Below are 21,243 nucleotides of genomic sequence, written 5' to 3' on the forward strand. Positions count from 1 at the left end.
GACAAACATTTCTGTGTATAGGTCAGAGATAGAGATTTCTATGTGTATGCAGAAGGAAAGAAGGAAGGAAGCTGATAATCCTTATGGATTATTGATTACAGATACAGATTTGTGTCTGTGTTAGACAATAATGAGAGAAGTTTGAACCTTCAAACAGTGCTAGTGGGAATGTGAAATGGTGCTGCCATTTTGGAGAACAGTCTGGCAGTTCCTCAAATTGTCAAACTTGAAGTCACCACATGACCCTGCAGTTCCACTCTTACATATAAACCCAAACACCTGTGCATGCATGTGCACAGCAGCACAATTTCCAAGGACCACCCAAATGACCATCAACAAGTGATCAGAGAACAGATACACACAGTGGGGTCCGTCCACACAGTGGAATATGACTCGGCCATGAAAAGGAGTGAAACTCTGACACAGGCTACAGTGTGGATGGACCTTGAACACATGATACTCAGTGAGAGAAGCAGACACAGAAGGACACACAGCACGTGATTCCATTTATAGGCAATGTCCCAAAAAGGCAAATCCACAAAGAATGAAAGTGGGTTTGTGGTGGCTATGGGATAGGGGAGGGGGTGGATGGATGGATGGATGTTGGATGGGTGAATGGATGTATGGATAATGGATGGATGGATGGATGGGTAGATGGATGTGTGGATGGGTGGGTGGATGGAAGAAGGGGTAAACAGAATGTGGTCCATTCACACAGTGGACTATGACTCAGCCATGAAAAGGAGTGAAGCTCTGACACAGGCTACAATGGGGATGAACTTGAACACACAATGCTCAGCGAGAGAAGCAGACACAGAAGGACGTACTGTCTTAGTCTGCCTGGGCTGCCATAGCGAAATAGAAGGCTGGGGGCTTCAGCAACAGGAATGCATTTCCTACAGCTCTGGAGGCCAGATGTCAGAGATCAGGGCGTCAGGATGGTCAGGTTCTGGTGAAGCTCTGTTCTTGGTGGGGGCAGGGGTCTTCACTGCATCCTCACATGGAGGAAGGGCTGAGGAGGTTCCTTCGGGGTCTGTTTCTTAAGAGCACTAATCCCATTCATGGGGTCTCCACTCTCACGACCTCATAACCTCCTCAAGGCACCCCCTCCTCACACCATCACCCTGGGGGTTAGGTTTCAACATGTGCATTTTGAGGGGGACACCAACACACAGCCCAGAATAATCACAAACCATATGATTGCATTTATAATAAACATCCAGAACAGGCAAATCCAGAGACAGGGAGTCAGGGAGTGGGGCCTGGCGCTGGGGGACGGGAAGGGCAGTGGGAGGACCTGAATAAACCCTGCAGCTTAGGATGTTCAGGAATAGCCAGTTCTGACTCCACGTTGGAACTGTGTCTTTGGCTCTCTGTTACTTTTGTTACTATAATCACACATAGCGGCCTGCCTCAGAGAATCCTGCCCCTCTGCCTGACTGTTAAAGTGCCTTTGTTCAGAACCCTGTCCACCTGTGGATGGCAGGAACGAAGAGATTAACACATCCCCTGCCTGAGGCTTGGTGTTCTCCCAAGGTATTTTCAAGATTTAAGGCCTTTTTAGTTTGTTTCCTCACACCCTCCTTCTTTAATTCATAAAAGAACCTGGCATCCAGACCCCGAAGAGATAGTTCTTTGGAGATATTGATCGGCCGTCATTTTGCTCAGCCGGCCCTTAGGATACAGTTGTATTTCTAGTCTCCACACCTCGTGTCATGCAGCCAGCATACGCAGCAAGCATAGCAAGCTTGGATCCCTGCCCCTGCACCTGACCTCTGTCCTCAGCTGATTTTAATCTGCATCCTAAGCAGCTGTGTTCCAGCTGCAAAGAGAGGGAGCCTATTCACAAGGCCCTCCCAGGGCACGGGGCTCACATGGGCAGACCCCTCCCAGGGCAGGGGGCCCGTCTGGGCAGGGCTCAGCACACAGGTACCCTGCATGGAACCCTGCAGAGCACCCCCAGCCCTCTTCCTGGTCACCTCAGAGCAGGACCTGGACTAACAGCCGCTCCTGGGCAGGTCAGTGACCCTGGGCTTCACTCTGTGCGGCCTCCTTCCGGCAGGTCTTCCAGAGTTTCCACTGCACCCGGGGCCTGGGCTCCTGTCTCCACCCACCACCCCTCCTCTCCCTGACTCCTGGGTTCCTCTATTTAGGAGAAGATCTTCTTGAAATTCTCTCCCACTCGTGGGCCAGATAAAATGATTAGAAATCAAACCAGAGCTGCAGCCCCATGTCCATCTTGACCCTCAGGCCCACACCTGTTCCTTGCACCTGGCAGGCACAACAAGACCCATTTTCTGCAACCGTGAGCCCCTGGTGGGTGAGGATTGGCTGACTGGATGAGTTGGCCAGCCCTTCCCAGCAATGCCTGGGTTGAGGTCTTTATAAACAACCCCCTCCAGGCAGTGGGGCTTCTCTGGTGGCTCGGTTGGTAAATGAAATAACCTGCAATGCACGAGACGCGAGCTGGATACCTGGGTCAGGAAGATCCCCTGGAGAAGGGAATGGCAACCCAGTCCAGTATTCCTGCCTGAGAAATCCCATGGACAGAGGGGCCTGGCAGACTACAGTCCATGGGGTCACAAAAATCTGACACGACTTAGCGACTAAACCACCACCGCTTCCCTAGTAGCTCAGCTGGTAAAGAATCCGCCTACAAGGCAGGAGATCTGGGTTCAGTCCTAGGCTTGGGAAGATCCCCTGTAGAAGGGAACCGCTACCCACTCCAGTATTATGGCCTGGAGAATTCCATGGACTGTATAGTCCCTGGGGTTGCAAAGAGTCAGACGCAACTGAGCAACTTTCACTTGGAAAAAACCACCCCCTCCAGGCAGCAAGAATGCCTGCAGTGGCACCTAACACCATCTTCTCTGCCCCTCAGGAGCATAGCTGGTCTGGTGAGAAGGATGAGGGGTCACACATCGTGGGCTGATTTCTTATTTTGGGTTTCTTTTTCATTGTTCTAAGAGCTGGGTCCCAAAAGAACTTGCTGTGATGAATGTCAAAGTTTCTACTGCCTATATTTTCCTCTAGAATTTCATAGTATCTGACCTTACAATTAGATTTTTATCTTGAAAATCTGTTGCTAAGTCGTGTCCAACTCTTTTGTATTCCCATGGACCATAGCCTGGCAGGCTCCTCTCTCCATGGGATTTCTCAGGCAAGAATACTAGAGTGGGTTGCCGTTCTCTTCTCCAGGGAATCTTCCTGACCCATGGATCAAACCCGAGTTTGTTGCATTGACAGGCGAGCTCTTTACTACTGAGCCATAATACGGTGGAATCTTTATCTTTGTTGTCGTTCAGTTACTCAGTTATGTCTGACTCTTTGCAACCCCATGGACTGCAACATGCCAGGCTTCTCTGCCATCACCATCTTCCGGAGTTTTCTCAAACTCATGTCCATCAAGTCGGTGATTCCACTAACCATCTTGTTCTCTATTAACCCCCTCTTCTCCTGCTTTCAATCTTTCCCAGGGTCTTTTCCAATGAGTCAGCTCTTCACATCAGGTGACCAAAGTATTGGAGCTTCAGTTTCAGCATCAGTCCTTCCAATGAATATTCAGGACTGATTTCCTTTAGGATGGACTGGTTGGATCTCCTTGCAGTCCAAGGGACTCTCAAGAGTCTTCTCCAACACCACAGTTCAAAAGCATCAATTCTTCAGGGCCCAGTTTACTTTATGGTTGAACTCTCACATCTATACATGACTACTGGAAAAACCATAGTTTTGACTAGATGGACCTTTGTCAGCAAAGTAATGTCTCTGCTCCTTAATGTTATCATTATACTGCTGCTTGATTCAGTTACCACATACACATACAGCATATCTCTTTTCTGGATTCTTTTACCGCAGAGGAATTGCAGAAGGACTAGCAAAGTTCCCTGTGCTGAACATCAGGTCTTTGTAGGGTATCTATTAGAGATACTGATTTCTGTGTATATGTTAACGATACAGATTTTGGTATATATGTTAGACATACAGACTTTAGTTTATATCTGGAGGAAGCAAGGAAGGAGATAATCTTGCAGATTATCTGTTACAGACATAGATTTCTGCTTATATGTTAGTGATACAGATTTCTGTGTATTCTTACAGATTCTGAAATGTTTGCATTTGTGGGAGGAAAGTAATAAAAAAGTGAAAGTGTTAGTTGCTCTGTCGTGTCCAACTCTTTGCCACCCCACCCCTGCCAGGCTCCTCTCCATGGAATTCTCCAGGCAAGAATACTGGAGTGAGTAGCCATTTCCTTTTCCAGGGGATCTTCCCAACCCAGGGATCAAAGCCAGATCCCCTGCATCGCAGGTAGATTCTTTACTGCCTGAGCCACCAGGGAAGCCCATTTCTGGGAGGAAAGGGCAAGGAAAGAAGAAAGGAGGTAATCCTTTTGGATTATCTATTTTAGATACAGATTTCTGTGTATATGTTAGTCCCGACCTCCTAATTCATCCTTGCTCTTTCAACTTTTTTGGAACCCTCTGTGTTTGAATTCTCAGAGTCTCTTTTTGTGTTGTAAATTAGTTTGTCTACTTCCTTTTAGATTTTGCCTAGTATTCACATCATATGCTATTTTCTCCCTCTGTCTGCCTGACTAGTGTCTGACCCTCCAAGGTCCATTCTTGTGGTGACCAGTGGAATAATTTCATAATTGCAGTGGCGGTTCTCATGGTTGAATTGTGGTCCACTGTATGTATGTACCACACCTTCTTTAAGCTTTAATGTGTCAGTAGACATTTTTCTCGGAGAAGGCAATGGCATCCCACTCCAGCACTCTTGCCTGGAAAATCCCATGGATGGAGGAGCCTGGTGGGCTGCAGCCCACCAGGCTCCTCCATCCATGGGATTTCGAAGAGTTGGACACGACTGAGTGACTTCACTTTCACTTTCCACTTTCATGCATCGGAGAAAGAAATGGCAACCCACTCCAGTGTTCTTGCCTTGAGAATCCCAGGGACAGGGGAGCCTGGTGGGCTGCCCTCTATGGGGTCACACACAGTCGGACACGACTGAAGCGACTTAGCAGCAGCAGCAGACATTTTGCTGGATTTGTGTCTTGGCTACTGTAAGCAGTGCTGCAGTGAGTGTTGGGGTGCATGTGGGTTTTTGAATGATGGTTTTCTCGGGATATAGGCCCAGGTGTGGGAATGTCAGATCCTAGGCTTAGCTTTCTGGGAAGTGTCCCCCCCTCAACCGACACAGGGAGGCTGTGCTTTCTAGTGGCTGTTGCCAATGTCCATTCCCACGTACTGTGTAGGTGGCTTCTCTCTCCTCCTGGCTTGCTCTTGCATTGTTGCCTGTGACATGTGAGAATGGCCATTCTGAGCGGTGGGATTTGATTTGTCATTGTCACTTTAATTTGCATCCTCCTGTAATAATTAGAGATGTTCAGAATCTTATCCTGTTGCAGGGTGGGAATTTATTTTTCCCCCTTTATACTTTTATTTACAGGGTGTCAGGGAAATTTACCTGTTGCAATTGGCTTCTTGAACATCGGTTGTGTTTGGAATTTACGTCTGCAACATCAGCCCCAGATCCTTTCCTGAGGGCAGCTGTCACTCACAGCCCCACAGGCTTTGTTCATTGGAGGTGTAAGCACGGCCGGTCAAATTGTAGTTACAGGAAATGTCCACAGGGCGGCAGCGCTGTTTCGTTCTCAACTCGCTTGTTTCTTGGGCAACCAGAGCCTTCGGGAATGTCTGCTTCCTGGGCTGTGAGTTAGAGGACTGTGCCTGAGTAAACACCCAAGGGCTTGTGTTCCCCTGCCTCTTCGCCCTAACGCTTTACTCTTCATTATCCGAGTTATCCCTGCCTCGCCCACAGAACCCTGCTGAGGTGCCTAGGAGGCTGCACTCTCAGGAAAGAGGATTGAGGTGGGGACCCCAGCACCAGTCAACCTGCAGTCTTGGTTACTTTTCAGAGTTCAAGGCCAGAGGGTCAGGCGACCATCCTTTGGTTAAACGCCAGAGCAAACCTCACAGTACAGGTTAAAGCGGGGCTCAGTTAAGGGCACCCTGCCGGGCTGTTCAACCCTACTCCTGGCTAGGCATGGATCCAAGGCCGTTCAGACTCCAGGGATGGGATGGCAGCCCAGGTCAGAGAGATGGGTGGAAATTAGGCTTTGCTTTTCTTTAATCTAATGGCGATGGTATACAGGAATATAGTTGCCCTGCCAGTTGGTGCTTGTTGTCAGTATACAGCCACCTGATTCAGTATGACATATATTAACACACAGCATATCTGTTCTTTTATGGATTGTTTTGCCCTAGAGGTTCTTGCAGAATTTCAAGCAAAGTTCCCTGTGGTGAACATCAGGTGTTTGTGCAGCCTCTGTGAGATATACAGATTTCTGTGTAAATGTGGAATTAGGAAGGAAGGAGATAATCCTTGTGGATTACCCATTACAGATATAGCTTTTTGGGTATATGTTAGTATCAACCTCCTATTTCATTCGTGACATTTCCTTTTTTTTTTTTTTTTTTTTTTTGAGTTTTTTGTGTTTTGATTCTCAGAGTCTCTTTTTGTGCTGTAAACTACTTCCTCTGTATTTCTTTTTTTAAATTTTGCCTAGAAGGGACATCTGCTATTTTCTTCCTGTTTCTGACTTCACTTGGTATATGATCCACCAAGGTCCATCCTTGTGGGAACCATTTGCAGGATTTCATAATTTCAGTGGCAGTTTTTCTTGTCTGAGTAATAGCCCATTGTATATATATATACCACAGTTCTTTAATATTTAATCTGTCCATGGACCATTTCTTGGGTCTGTGTCTTGGTTATTCGAAGTAGCACTGGAATGAACATTAGATTGCATGTGTCATTTTGAATGATGATTTTTTTGTAATATAGGCCCAGGTGTGGGCACAAACGGAGAAGGCAATGGCACCCCACTCCAGTACTCTTGCCTGGAAAATCCCATGGACGGAGGAGCCTGGTACACTGCAGTCCATGGGGTCGCTAAGAGTTGGACACGACTGAGTGACTTCACTTTCACTTTTCACTTTCATGCATTGGGGAAGGAAATGGCAACCCACTCCAGTGTTCTTACCTGGAGAATCCCAGGGACGGGGGAGCCTGGTGGGCTGCCGTCTATGGGGTCACACAGAGTCGGACACGACTGAAGTGACTTAGCAGCAGCAGCAGTGGGCACAAAAGTCGTAGGCTTAGTTCTCTTGAAATTTTTTCTTCTGGCCTGTGCAGGCTGTCCTTTCTAGGGGCTGTTGCCAATGTCTGTTCCTATGAAAGGTGTAGGGGGATTCCATCATCTCCCTGGTCTTTCCCCCCTTTCCTGTTTGTAGACAGTTAGGATTCCCATTCTGTCAGATGGGATTAGATTTCTTATCGTTTTGATGGGCATTCCTGCTGTAATAGTTCAGGATGCTGGGATTCTTGTTCTGTGGCTGTTTGGGTTTTCTTTTCTTTTTCCTTAAAAGCTGTGAGGAAATTTTACCTTTAATTGGATTCTTGAAAGTCAGTTGTCTTTGGAATTTATTTCTGCAATAGCCGTCCAAGGTCCTTTCCTGAGGGAAGGTGTCATTAACAGCCCCAGAGGCATTGTTAATTGGAAAGTGAAAGTGAAGTCACTCAGTCGTGTCCGACTCTTTATGACCACATGGAGCCCACAGGGCTTCTCTGTGCATGGGATTTTCCAGGCAAGAGTACCAGAGTGGGTTGCTATTTCCTTCTCCAGGGGATCTTCCTGACTCAGGAGTCGAACCTCGGTCTCCCGCATTGCAGGCAGACGCTTTACCCTCTGAGCCACCAGGGAAGCCCCATTGTTAATTGGAGGTGCTAGTAAACATGCAGTGGACAAGTTATAGTTACAGAAAATGTCCACAAGGTGGCAGCACTTCTTCATGCCCAACTCTGGTTTCACCTGCAACCCCAGCCCTAGGGAAAGTGGGCTTCCTGGTCTATGAATGAGAGTGAAATGTGCTTGAGCAAACTTCCAAGAGCTTGTGTCTCACTACTTCTTCCCCCTAAAGCTTCACCCCTTCCCTCCAGACTCATCTGAACCTGGGGCACGGCTCCCTGATGAGGCTGTGCTCTGAGGAAGGAGACTTCAGCTGGGACTCCGGCACCAGTGAACCTGGATTTTTGGTGACTTTACCCTGGTCCAGAGGGTCAGGCCACCATCGTTAAGGAGCACTAGGGATTCTGGTTCCAGCCAGGGCAAGCCAGACAGTTCAGGTTTAACAGGGGTGTCAAAGAAGGGCACCTCCTGGCCTGTCTCGACTCCACCCCAATCCAGCCCTGCACTCAAGTCTACTCAGGTTCCAGGAATGAGTTATCAGCCCAAGTTAAGGAGGTGGCAGGGTATAAACTAGTAATTCCTTTTCTTTAATCTCATGGGTAGCTGTGCTGGGACAGTTTTCCGGTTTGTGCTTGTTGGCAGTGTACAGCCACCTGAGTCAGTTGTGACATACAGACAGCATATCTGTTGTTTCCTTCAATTCTTTTCCATAGAGGATATTGCACAAACTCAAGTAAAGTTCCGTGTGATGATCCTCGGGTCCTTGTGGAGTGTCTATTAGAGATACAGAGTTTCTGCACAGTGGATGGAAGGAAGGAGATAAAGCCTTTATTTATTTATTTATTTTGGTTTGCTTTGTCTGTGTTGGAAATCTCAGTCTCTTTTTGTCTTGTACATTAGTTCCTGTACCACCTTTTTTATTTTGCCCAGAATGGACTCATATGCTATGGCCTTTCTCTGTCTGGCTTCACTTCGTGTGTGACCTTCAAGGTCCATCCCTGTGGCTGCAGGGGTGTTATTTCAGTTTCAGTGGCAGTTTCTCTGGGGTGAGTAACAGTGCATTATCTACACGTACCACATCTTTTTTAAGTTTTAGCCTGTGGGTGACGTCTTGCTGGTTCTGTGTCTTGGCTATTGTAAGGAGTGCTGCAGTGAAGGTCAGGGTGCATGTGCATATTTGAATCTTGTTTTTCTCAGGATATCAGCCCAGGGTGGGAACGTCAGATCCTAGGGTTAGCTGTCTCAAGGGGCTGTCTCTACCCCACCCTAGTTTTTCCTTCCTCTCTTACTTATCGTTTATCTTTTTTTGGCCAGATGTGTGTTTCAAACCTTACCAAATTTTTGGGGGGTTGTTTGGTATAATTTGAGTACAGATCCGTTATCTGATATGTGGTTTGAAAACAGTTTCTTCCAGTTTGTGGTTCATTTTTTGATGTTCTGAATAAGGTGTTTCATAGAGTAGAAGTTTTAATTTTTATAAATAATTTTATAATTTTTAATTTTCTGAGGAAGTTTTTAATTTTCTGAGGAAGGTTTTAACTTCCTGAAGAAGTTTTTAATTGTATGAAAGTGAGTAGTTCTATGAATATTATTAATTATAAAAGATTTTAGGAATGTCAATAGTTTTATAAATTTATTCAATTTATAGAAGTTATGCAAATTTTGATATTCATTTTATGAAAATTATCAATTTTATGGAAGTTTTAATTTTATAGAAATTTTCAATTTTATGGAGGTATTTAATTTTATGGAAGTTATTAATTTTGTGGAATATCTGTGTAGTGATATAAATATTTACCTACAGAGAGATATAAATATCTATCTACCTAGACATGTAAACATCTATCTACAGAGAGATAAACAATTCTCTATATATTATATAAATATCTATGTACACATCTGTTTATATTTTTTGGCCAGGTGTGTTTTTCAATCTTTATCAAATTTTAAGGAGCTGTTTGATACAATTTGAGTACAGATCCTTTCTTGATTGAGTACAGATCCTTTCTCTGATATGTGTTTTGGAAATAGTTTCTTCCAGTCTGTGGTTCATCACTTGGTTTTCTGAATAAGGTGTTTCAGTCATGGATGCAGTCACCATCCACAGTACTTTTGGAGCCCAAGAAAATAATATCTGCCACTGTTTCCATTTCTTCCCTGTGTGTTTGCCATACAGTGATTGGACCAGATACTATGATCTTAGTTTTTTGAATGTTGAGTTTTATTCCAGTTTTTTCATTTTCCTCTTTCACCTTCATCAAGAGGCTCTTTAGTTCCTCTTCACTTTCTGCCATTAGGGTGGTATCATCTGCATATTTGACATTGCTCACATTTTTCCTAGAAACCTCATTTCTAGCTTGTGATTTCATCCAGCCCAGCATTAATATGATGTACTCTGCATAGAAGTTAAATAAGCCATGTAGCAAGACACATCCTTGACATACTCCTTTCCCAATTTTGAACCAGTCTATTGCTCCATATCCAGTTCTAACCTTTGCTTCTTGACCTGCATACAGGTTTCTCAAGAAGCAGGTAAGGTGGTCTGGTCCTCCAATCTCTTTAAGAATTCTCCAGTATGTTGTGATTCACATAATCAAAGGCTTTAATTCTTTTTTAAGTTTTAAGTTTATGAAAGTTTTTAATTTTATGATATAAAAATAGATACCTATATTTTATGACATATATACCTATATTTTTGCATATGAGATATGTTCCTACATTGTCATATGAGATATATACTAATATTTTCATGTGGCATACATACCTATATTGCCATATATGAAATGTATAACTTTATTTTCATATATGAAATACACATGGAATACTACTCAGCAGAATAGCAAAATAAAAATGGGAAAGTTTTAAAAACAGGAGATGCCATCAAGAAACAGGTTTTGATGAGATTTTTAAAAATCACGTAAAATTGTTTTACTCTTGATTTTTGCTTTACAAAGAACTTATCAGTCAGGTCAAGCCATTTAATATAACTATAGGATAAATATGCTTTTTTTAAAACTTAAGTTGCTTCTGTCAATGTTCTCTGACAAAACATTTTATTTTCATTATTTTTCATGCCTACAAATTGATTTCAGTTCACAATGCCCTATAAGTAGAAGTCATTTAGCAATCTTCTAGCTTCAGATTAAGACTTTTGTATGTATTAAGATGTAAGACAGTATACTTGATTTGGAAGGGTTATCTTCAGTCTCTAAAAGCATTACTCAAAAGGCACAATGGTTTTCATTATGGTCCCTGGACTGGTATTTGCAAATCTACTAAATCAGAAGCTCTGAACTGCCGTCTGATGATTTTAGTAAATAAGCGTCCAGGTGAATCTGAAGCACTAAAGCAAACTGACTTTTGAGAACTTCAGTTTTCAGTTTTTGCGCTGAAAATCCTGGCAAAATACACTTTTACCAAGCCCCAGTTGTAAGAATTAGTATCATTAGAAGTTATTGTAAAATTTTCGTCCTTTTGGTTAAAGAACAATAGCAAAGGAGTGTACTCTGCAAATATATGTATGTATATTTTCATATATGAAATATATACCTATGTTTTCTTATATGAAATATATACCTAGGTTTTCATATGTGAAATATATACTGAGTACTGCTCAGTTAATAAAAAGATTAAAATAATGGCATTTTCAGCAGTATAATCCTAGAGATTATCATAATAAGTGATATAAGTCAGAAAGACAAAGAGAAATCCCATATAATATCACTTACATGTAAAATCTAAAGTATAACACCAATGAACTTATCTATGAAATGGAGACAGACTCATAGATATGGTTACCAGTTACCAGTGGGAGGGGCAAGATAGGTATAGAGGATTAAGAGATAGAAACTATGTATAATATCCATAAAGTATAAGGATATATTATACAGCATGAGGAAATATAGCCTTTATTTGTAATACCTTTAGATGGAGTATAATCCATATAAATATTGAATCACTATGTTGAATATCCAAAACTAATATAGTATTGTAAATAAGCTGTACTTCAACTTAAAAAAATGTTGATGGCTATCTACAAAAACAATAAAGTAGTCAAAAATTAAAAAATAAGTGAAATAAAAATGGGAAATTGCTAAAAATAGAAGATTCCATCAAGAAATTAATTTTGATGAGAATTTTAAAAATCACCTAAAATAGCTTTACTGTTTTAATTCTTGCTTTTCAAGAACTTATTAGTCCAGTCAAGCCAATTAATCTACCTAACACTAAACCTTACCAAGCTAAGGGCGGTAAGCACATTTGGTCACCATGTTTTTCCAAGAAGCCTCTAGTTGGCAAAGGTTTTTTTTAACTTTAACCTTTCTTGTCACTAATTGTAGCTATTTCAGGAGCAATATTGTTCTGGTGGCAATATCACGTGGTATAACAGGTCCTAAGATCACATTACCAAGGGTTTTCTTTTTAACTGAGCAACTTTTTAAAAAGTCGTGCTGTGCTTCATCCTGTCGGTGTTAAATTCTCATTGGAGAGGAAGTCACTTGTGACGCTGCTAGCCCCAGAGCCTCCTGCTCTCATCCTAAAGTGCACCTGTGCTGCCGTATTAGGAGTCTGGGGTCTGCAAAGTGAAGAGATTACCGTGTTGAAGGAGCTGGGAAGTGGCCTGTTTGGAGCGGTCCCTCTGGGCAGGTGGGAGGGGCAGTATAATGTTCTGTTAAGGTGATCAGGGAGCGCTCCATGTCAGAAGATGAGGCCCAGACCATCAGGTAAGTTTCTTCTGGGGAATCATGGTTTAGCCCTCACCATGAGAGCACGTTCATGCAAACAGGTCTGTGGGTAACATCTCTAAGGCCTGAATCAAGAGTCCACAAATCATAGAATATACAATGGAATAGTACTCAGCCGTAATAAATGAAATAATGCCATTTCATCAACATGAATGGACCTAGAGGTTAGCATATTAAGTGAAGGCACAGACAGACAAATAGCATATGATATCACTTATGTGTGGAATCTAAACTATGATGCAAATGAACTTCTTGACAAAACAGAAATAGTCTCAGACATAGAAAACAAACTTATGGTTACCAAAGGGGAAAGAGGTGGGGGACAAATTAGGAGTCTGGTATCGACAGATACATACTACTATATATGAAATAGATAAACAAGTCCCTATGAACAGGATGGGGAGCTATAATCAATATCTTGTAATAGCCTAATAATCTGAGAAAGAACATGTATGTGGGTATATTTATATGTATGTATTATATATGCTTATATAAATATATGTAATATATATTATATATATATAATATATATACAATTGAATGACTTTGCTGTACACCTGGAATTAACGTAAAACAAATACTCTTCAATTAAAAATGCACCTGTTTTCGATAGAAAACAAGTCCACATATCATTAATACAAATATTTGAAGTTATAAGTCAATTTAGCACACCTTTACACAAGATTGACTATTCAAACAGAAGTCTTTGGCTGGGGCTGGCTTCATGGGCACAGGTTTGCATGGTGTCGGGGGCTCCTCTTGCACTTAGAAGGGCTCTGTGCTTGGTTTAAGGCTGGCTGTCACCATCCAAATTCTTAATAATTCTTACACAAGAATTCCGACATTTTCATTTTGCGCTGATCCTTCCCAATTATGTAGCTCATCCAGTCTCTGGCAATTGTGCTGTCATCAAACTGGGGATGGGCCTTGATGTCAGAACAGAAAAATCCAGCAGAAACTCCCTGAGGCTCATGGTGTAACCCCTGGGTCCTGGTGTAACTTTAAAACATATATTTTGCTATTGCTGCTGCAGCTGCTAAGTCACTTCAGTAGTGTCCGACTCTGTGCGACCACGTAGACGGCAGCCCACCAGGCTCCGCCGTCCCTGGGATTCTCCAGGCAAGAACACTGGAGTGAGTTGCCATTTCTTTCTCCAATGCATGAAAGTGAAAAGTGACAGTGAAGTCGCTCAGTCGCGACCCCATGGACTGCAGCGTACCAGGCTCCTCCATCCATGGGATTTTCCAGGCAAGAGTACTGGAGTGGAGTGCCATTGCCTTCTCCGATATTTTGCTATTAGAGGGCTGTTAATCCTACAGAATCCTAAAATGTTATTAACAACTCACCTAGTCATACAGAAAGAGGTCAAGCTGTATCACCAGGGCAAACTGTTACACCACAAATGGAATGGTCAGTCTGAGGCCTGAGATGTGGGAAATGTCAGCTGACAAGGTGGTCTCACCATGTGCCCCCTGGGCAGTGACTGAATTTGCTCAAGGAACAGCATTTATTTGCTCAAGGAACAGCAGACCTTGGTCCCAACACAAACCTTCCCTGTATAGGGAGCAATGCAGTTCTCTAAAACTGTTCAAAGATGTGTGTGTGTGTATGTGTGTGTGTGTATGTGTGTGTGTGTGTATGTATGCACGTGCACGCGCGTGTGTGTTAGTTGCTCAGTCGTGTCCAACTCTTTGCAACCCCATGGACAATAGTCCACCAGGACCCTCTGTCCATGGAATTCTCCAGGCAAGAATACTGGGTAGACATTCCATTCTCCAGGAGATCTTCCCAACCCAAGGATCAAATTTGGGTCTTCTGCATTGCAGGCATAACCAAGATCATTGCCTTAAGTAACATGATAATGAATGTCCCCTATAGTTAGACTAGGAAGAAAGGAAATAACTAAATATTCAATAAATCCTCATCTGTGAAAATAATGGTCAAGTTGACAGGTTACACTTAACGTACTTCACATATCTGAAAATTAAAGAATCATCCTGTAATGCTCCTCATTGTTAATTATTAGAGAAATGCAAATCAAAACTTCAGTGAGGTACCACCTCAAACTGGTCAGAATGGCCATCATTTAAAAAATCTCCAAATAACAAGTGTTACAGAGGATGTGGAGAAGAGGGAACCCTCCAGTAGTGTTGGTAGGAATGTTAATTGGTGCAGTCACTGTAGAGAACAGTATGGCAGTTCCTCAAAAAAAAAAAAAAAAATAGTTACCATATGATACAGCAATCCCACTCCCAACCATACAGACTAAGCTATAATTTGAAAAGATACATGCAGTATTCTAAAAGAATTTGTGCATACAAGCTGCAGATCTGAGAAGAAACCTTTACTCTCACATCTGAGACATCAAATTTGTCTTCACATATTGCTTGCTACATGGAGACCCTTGGTTCATACTCCATGTAATCACATTCTGTCATAGTTTGAATCTGTCCAATTTGAATTTTAGGATGTGGTTTCTCTCCAGCAGCTTAGGAGCATTCCCTTTTCTCCAGGCCCTGTTACTCTGGCATGACATTTCAAACCTCAAAACTGTTACTTGTTGCTATGAGCATCAATTTCATTTTAGCTCAGTTTGAACAGAGAAGCAAAAAATCAGGGGGGCCTATGTTTTCTGTTTTCATCATGGAGAAAAATGAAACTGTTAGAAGAAAAATTCCTGAAGCTCATGTGATCTTTGTCACTAATTGTTGGCAGGGGTTTTCTTTTATTTTAAGTGTGACCCTTCATTCATATAATAACAAATAACAGAACTAGAAGAAAGTAGTTTGAAAAGATGGCTTGAAAATCTGAACCGAAGGAAACAATGAAAACCGCAAAGATCAGGGTGCCAAGCTTTTAAGAATATTTTAGGTGTGCAAACAGTAATTAGTATGCTTGCGATTTCAACAATATATTTTTATTCTGATAAGGAATGTATTTTTTCAGAAGATTTCCAGCATGGCCACCTCCTGCTGGAAGCTGGGATGCTGGAATCAGGCCTCTTCCTGTCTGTCTTTACAGGACACTGGGCTGCACTCTGAGAAGTTCCTGTTGCTCCCCTGACCATCATGTGGCCAGAGAAATTGGTAACGTTGTTGTTTTGCCTGTTGAAATGTGTAATAGGACAGATTCTTTCGGTTTCCTGATGTGGGTGAAGTGTGGAGCCCAGTGATGACTTCTTCCTAGTTCCCACACGAGGGTGAGCCCCCATCGGATGATGAGAGACCCTGCATGTGTGACCTGTGCCTCCTGGGAGACCAGCGCTAAACTAGTTTGAACCTGACCAAGTTCTGTCTACATGGTAGATTTAGCCCTCTATAAGTCCTATCTACATGATGATGTTTAGATGAGACTGTGCTTTCTGAAGGAAAGTTACAGGCTCAAAATAGCCTGGAGTTAAACTCCCCTCTGGTCCTCCCCACCATTCTATGCAAAACAAAGAACTCTCTCACCCAAAGGAAAAAATGGACATTAAGGTTGGTTACAACCAGCTCCCAGCCAGTCCAGCCTCTGGCCGATCTCCAGAATTCCTTGCCCCAGCCATTTAAGAGATATCTACTCTGAACAACCTTGGAGAAGAACAGGCCCCCTTAAGACAGTAGATTTCCACATATATGCCTATACATACCTGCTCTTTTCTTGGGTTAGTGTAGCAGCTCACTAATCTGACTGCTGCCCCTTCTCACCTCATTAAAGGTGATCTGTTCCTGTAAAGTGCTGGTCTCCTTCTTTTTCTGAACCTCGCCTTCTCTAACTCCATTCCCTACACTTTCTGCAGTGAGAACATTTAGACCTGACCTTGTACTCTCTGCACTGGGACATGGAGACCCGGGTGGAGGCCTGGTCTGGCTTCTGTCCTAGAAAACTCCATGCTTGCATCTGAATGTCAGTGCTCAGCTGTCTGGGGTCTGGAGCTGAGGAGGCCTTCTCTAGGTAACCGTGCTCTTCTCTGAGTGGGGTTCCATGGCCCTTCTGGGGGGCCTGCCAGGTTCAGCTTCCCTGGGGCTCCTGGAGACCCCTCAGGTGGGCTACCTGGTAATTATTCCAATTTTCCAGCACATTCGGGTTGAGTAGAGAAGCAGGTTCACCTGGTGAATTGGTTCCAGGGCACAGGGATCGGGCATAAAGTCAATGGGCAGCAGGTGAGGCTGCGGCTGTGAACTCCTTCCAGTCGACTCTCTCCTCCGAAGAGAACAGAGCTGCCCCTCGTCTTTCAGCCCAGCTCTCCTGTGTTTTCTCAGCACCTCGTCGGGACAAGAAAGACAGAGCCCGCCAGAACCAAGGTACTGTATTTAACTCCAGCATGAGCTTCCAAACCAGTAAAAAAAAAAAAAAAAAATCACACAGAACCAAAGTGAAAACAGGAGGGGCCTGACTTCTCAGGGACAATTGAGGGGAGAGGAGACAGACCCTGCACTTCTTTCTAGGGTCCCGGGGGTCCCACAGACCTGGCTCGTTTACCCACTGGGGTCTGGCTGACCACAGCCATGGTGTCCTGATCGAGGGGGCACGTGACCCGAGGTGGGGTTCTGGGGACTGTGTGAGTCTCACCCCCTCTGCATGGGTCAGGATCACGTATGTGGGGAGACCACACACACAAAGACAAGAAAAAGGGAAGGATACATGAGAGCTTCACTTGTGTTTAGGAATCAGTACTTTATGGAATTCACTTTATACAGGCTGTGCCTGTTTGCCTTTTTACCCCCGCGAGGTTCACCCTCCCTGGGGCTCCTGGAGACTCCTCAGGAGACTCCTCAGAGACACGACACCCTAACCAAGGGTCGTGGGACCCCAGGTGCAGGCTCTGGGGATTGTGTGGGTCTCACCCCATCCACGTGGGTCGGGATCCTGTGTACACAGAGGCCGTGTATCTGCTGTGTGCCTGCAGTGTGTCTTGTCACCTCGGAGATTCCCAACATCTGAATTGAGGGTGTTGCCTGATTAACCTGTGGTCCCTTTTCTTCTCTTCACGTTGTCACATTCACGTGAGGTCAGGCGCCTTTGAGTGGGTTGCTGCTCTGTGTTCTGCTGAGTGACAACCTTTGCTGTCAGATTAATGTCATATCATTCTATGCTATGCTAAGTCGCTTCAGTCGTGTCCTACTATTGCGACCCCAGAGACGGCAGCCCACCCGGCTCCCCCGTCCCTGGGATTCTCCAGGCAAGAACACTGGAGTGGGTTGCCATTTCCTTCTCCAATGCATAAAAGTGAAAGTGAAGTCGCTCAGTCGTGTCCGACTCTTAGCGACCCCATGGATTGTAGTCTAACAGGCTCCTCCATCCATGGGATTTTCCAAGCAAGAGTACTGGAGTGGGGTGCCATTGCCTTCTCCATATCATAGCATATCACATGTCTAATTCATAGGTCACCACTGCCTGGTTTCCCCTTCACCAGTCTCATAGGTCACCACTGCCTGGTTTCCCCTTCACCAAGCTCAAGTATTTTAATTGTTATTGGTTTTTCATGTTATTGGTTTTCATGGTGTTGTTACAGAAAATGGCCACAAGGCGGCATCACTTCTCCACGCTACAATGTTTATTTCTTTATTCTGTAATTTTCTTGTAATTTTATATCGGAACATAGTTGATTTCTGATGTTTTTGTTTCAGGTGTACAAGAACTTGATTCAATTATACATAGATGTGTATCTGTTATCTTTCAGGTCCTTTTTCACGTTTAGGTGATTCAGTTCCGTTCAGTCGCTCAGTGGTGTCCAACTCTGCGACCCCATGAATCGCAGCACGCCAGGCCTCCCTGCCTGTCCATCACCAACTCCCGGAGTTCACTCAAACTCATGTCCATCGAGTCGGTGATGCCATCCAGCCATCTCATTCTCCGCCGTTCCCTTCTCCTCCTGCCCCTAATCCCTCCCAGCATCAGAGTCTTTTCCAATGAGTCAACTCTTCACATGATTACAATGTGTTCAATAAACTTCTGGATCATCTATCCGACACGAATTAATGTGTATATGTTAACTCCAAGCTTTCAATTTCTCCTGCCTGTATCTGGAGGTTGGGGGCTCTGCAGAAAGGAAGAGATACTCCAGGTTGGTTTTGGAGGTATACTGCCTGCCACATGCTCCCAGCTCCCTCAGCTCCTGGACTCTGCAGCCTTGGGACGCAAGCCAATCTGGCTTCAGGGATGTGACACCAGCCCGGTCACTATTGCCTGGAGGGAATAGAGTTAGCATTTTTTCCCATTTTTTTTTCTTTCTGTTTTTAATCAATTATTTGAACTAGAGTTTTTAGGTGAATTAAAATCTTGTTTTTGTTTTTTTTTTTTCCCCTTTCCTTTTCAATCTACCGCAACTGGTTCACTTCCATATAGATGTATACGCTTTTGGGGAGGTTCTTTTTCTATATAGGTAATTACATAGTGTGGTGTAAGATTCCTTGTGTTACACAGTGGGTCCTGGTGTCTTACTTTAGAAATAGTTATGTGCATATGTTAGTCTGAAGCAGCTCATTTCTCCCTGCCCCACATCTTACATTCTTGGTGACTGGAGATTTCCCTTCTAAGTCTCTGAGCTGTGTCTCTTAGAAAGAGTTCACTTGTATCCATTTTCAGATTACACCTGGAAGTGATCATGTGATACTTGCAGCTGCCTGTCTCCCTTACTTCACTTGGGATGACCACGCCTCCTTCCTTTTCTGTGGCTGGATTCCGCGTTATATCCTCCTTTTTCTGGTGGAGGTACGCTGCACTGTGAACATGAACCCACCTCTGTCTCCATTCATGTGTGGTCCTATAATTAGCTGCTTCCTGTCTTGGCTGCTGTACCTTGTGGGGTCAAAATTACATAGGTACACTTCTCTATTAAAGTTTGGGTTGTCTCGACCCAGCCGCCTGGACCCCACCCCAGTCCAGACAAGAGACCCAAGTCTGCCCAGGCTCCAGGGATGGGGTAGCAGCCAAAGTCAGGGAAGTTGGAGGGAATAAACTAGGCATTACTTTTTTATTCCGTTTCTTTAACCTCATGTCTATGCTGTGCTGGAGTATAGTCGATTTCCGCCTGATTCAGTTATGACATATACATGCAGCGTATCTCTTCTTTTTTAAATTCTTTTGCTTAAGAGCTTATTGCAGAAGGTTGAACCCGTGCTGAACATTAGGTCTTTGTGGAGTATCTGTTAGAAATACAGATTTTTTTTTGTATATGTGGAAGGAAGGAGATAAGCTTATATAAGATAAGATATATTAAAATTACTGGTACAGCTTTCTGTGTACATATTGCTGCTGTTTAGTTGATAAGTTTTGTCTGACTCATTTTGCCCCTACAGTCTGCAGCACACTAGCTTCCCTGTCCTTCACTATCTTCTGGAGTTTCCTCAAATTCATGTCCATTGAATCAGTGATGCTGTCTAACCATCTCATCTTCTGCCTCTCTCTTTTCCTTTTGCTTTCTATCTTTCCCAGCATCAAGGTCTTTTTCAACGAGTCAGTTCTTCACATCAGGTGGCCAAAATATCAGAGCTTCAGCTTTAGCATCAGTCCTTCCAATGAATATTCAGAACTGATTTCTCTTAGGATGGACTGGTTGGATCTCCTTGCAGTCCAAGGGACTCTCAAGAGTCTTCTCCAGCAACACAGTTCAAAAGCATCAGTTCTTCAGCGCTCAGCCTTTATGGTCCAACTGTAACATCTGTACGTGACTATTAGAAATACCATGCTGCTGCTGCTGCTAAGTCGCTTCAGTCGTGTCCGACTCTGTGCGACCCCATAGACGGCAGCCCACCAGGCTCCCCTGTCCCTGGGATTCTCCAAGCAAGAACACGAGTGGGTTGCCATTTCCTTCTCCAATGCATGAAAGTAAAAAGTGAAAGTGAAGTTGCTCAGTCATGTTCAACTCTTAGCGACCCCATAGACTGAAGCCTACCAGGCTCCTCTGTCCATGGGATTTTTCCAGGCAAGAGTACTGGAGTGGGGTGCCATTGCCTTCACCCAGAAATACCATAGCTTTGACTATAGAGATTTTTGTCAGCAAAGTGATTGTCTGTTTTTCAAAACGCTGTCTAGGTTGGTCATAGCTTTTCTCACAAGGAGCAAGTGCATCAAAAATAACATTAAATAAAGTATTTTTTCAGAGAACACTGACAAAAGCAACATAACTTTCAAAAAACCATATTTATTTTGTAGTTAGATTAATTGGCTTGACCTGAATGATTTGTGAAGCAAATTTTAAAAGACTAAAACTACTTTATATGATTATTTAAAATCTCATCAAAATTAATTTCTTGATAGAATCTCCTATTTTAAAAAAATACCCAGTTTTATTTTGCTAACTTTTTTTGTTGATTATTTTTTGTGTTTGTAGCTAGCCATCAACTGTATTTTTTAACTGAAGTACAGTTGATTTACATTCCTATGTTTGTTTTGGGTGTGCAACATAGTGATTCAATATTTTTATGGAATATACTCTATTTAAAGGAATCACAAAATAATGACTGTATTTCACTCTGCTGTAGTAGCTTATTTCTTTTACGGATAGCAGTGTGTGTCTCTTATTCCCCTACCCCTATCTTGCCCCTCCCACCTCCCTCTCTGCACTGCTGACTTAGTCCTCTGTACAGTGAGTCAGTTTCAATGCAGGAGACACGGGTTCGCTCCCTGGGTCAGGAAGATCCCCTGGTGGAGGAAATGGCACCCCACTCCAGTATTCTTGCCTGGAGACTCCCATGGGCAGAGGAGCCTGGTGGGCTACACAGTCCATGGGGTCGCAACAGAGCTGGACACGACTGAGCGACTGAA

The 21,243-nt window shown here is 43.6% G+C and overlaps 1 long non-coding RNA gene across 3 annotated transcripts; it reads left to right on the top strand.

Annotated features, from left to right (window-relative positions):
- Positions 1 to 1,858: 1,858 nt before the first annotated feature.
- On the top strand, positions 1,859 to 18,441 carry LOC147349693 (uncharacterized). 3 transcript variants are annotated; one of them, XR_015150081.1, is made up of 5 exons: positions 1,859 to 2,018; positions 15,517 to 15,581; positions 16,274 to 16,428; positions 16,667 to 16,778; positions 18,158 to 18,441. It is a non-coding gene; the product is annotated as an uncharacterized LOC147349693 (long non-coding RNA). The 3 variants fall into 3 exon arrangements; XR_015150079.1 differs by having other exon boundaries at positions 1,860 to 2,018; positions 16,552 to 16,778; XR_015150080.1 differs by having other exon boundaries at positions 1,861 to 2,018; positions 16,602 to 16,778.
- The last annotated feature ends 2,802 nt before the right edge of the window (positions 18,442 to 21,243 follow it).

Source organism: Bos grunniens, chromosome 21 (genome assembly GCF_055505025.1).
Source record: "Bos grunniens cultivar Pamir isolate PY7600 chromosome 21, Bosgru_T2T1.0, whole genome shotgun sequence".
Lineage (NCBI taxonomy): Eukaryota > Metazoa > Chordata > Mammalia > Artiodactyla > Bovidae > Bos > Bos grunniens.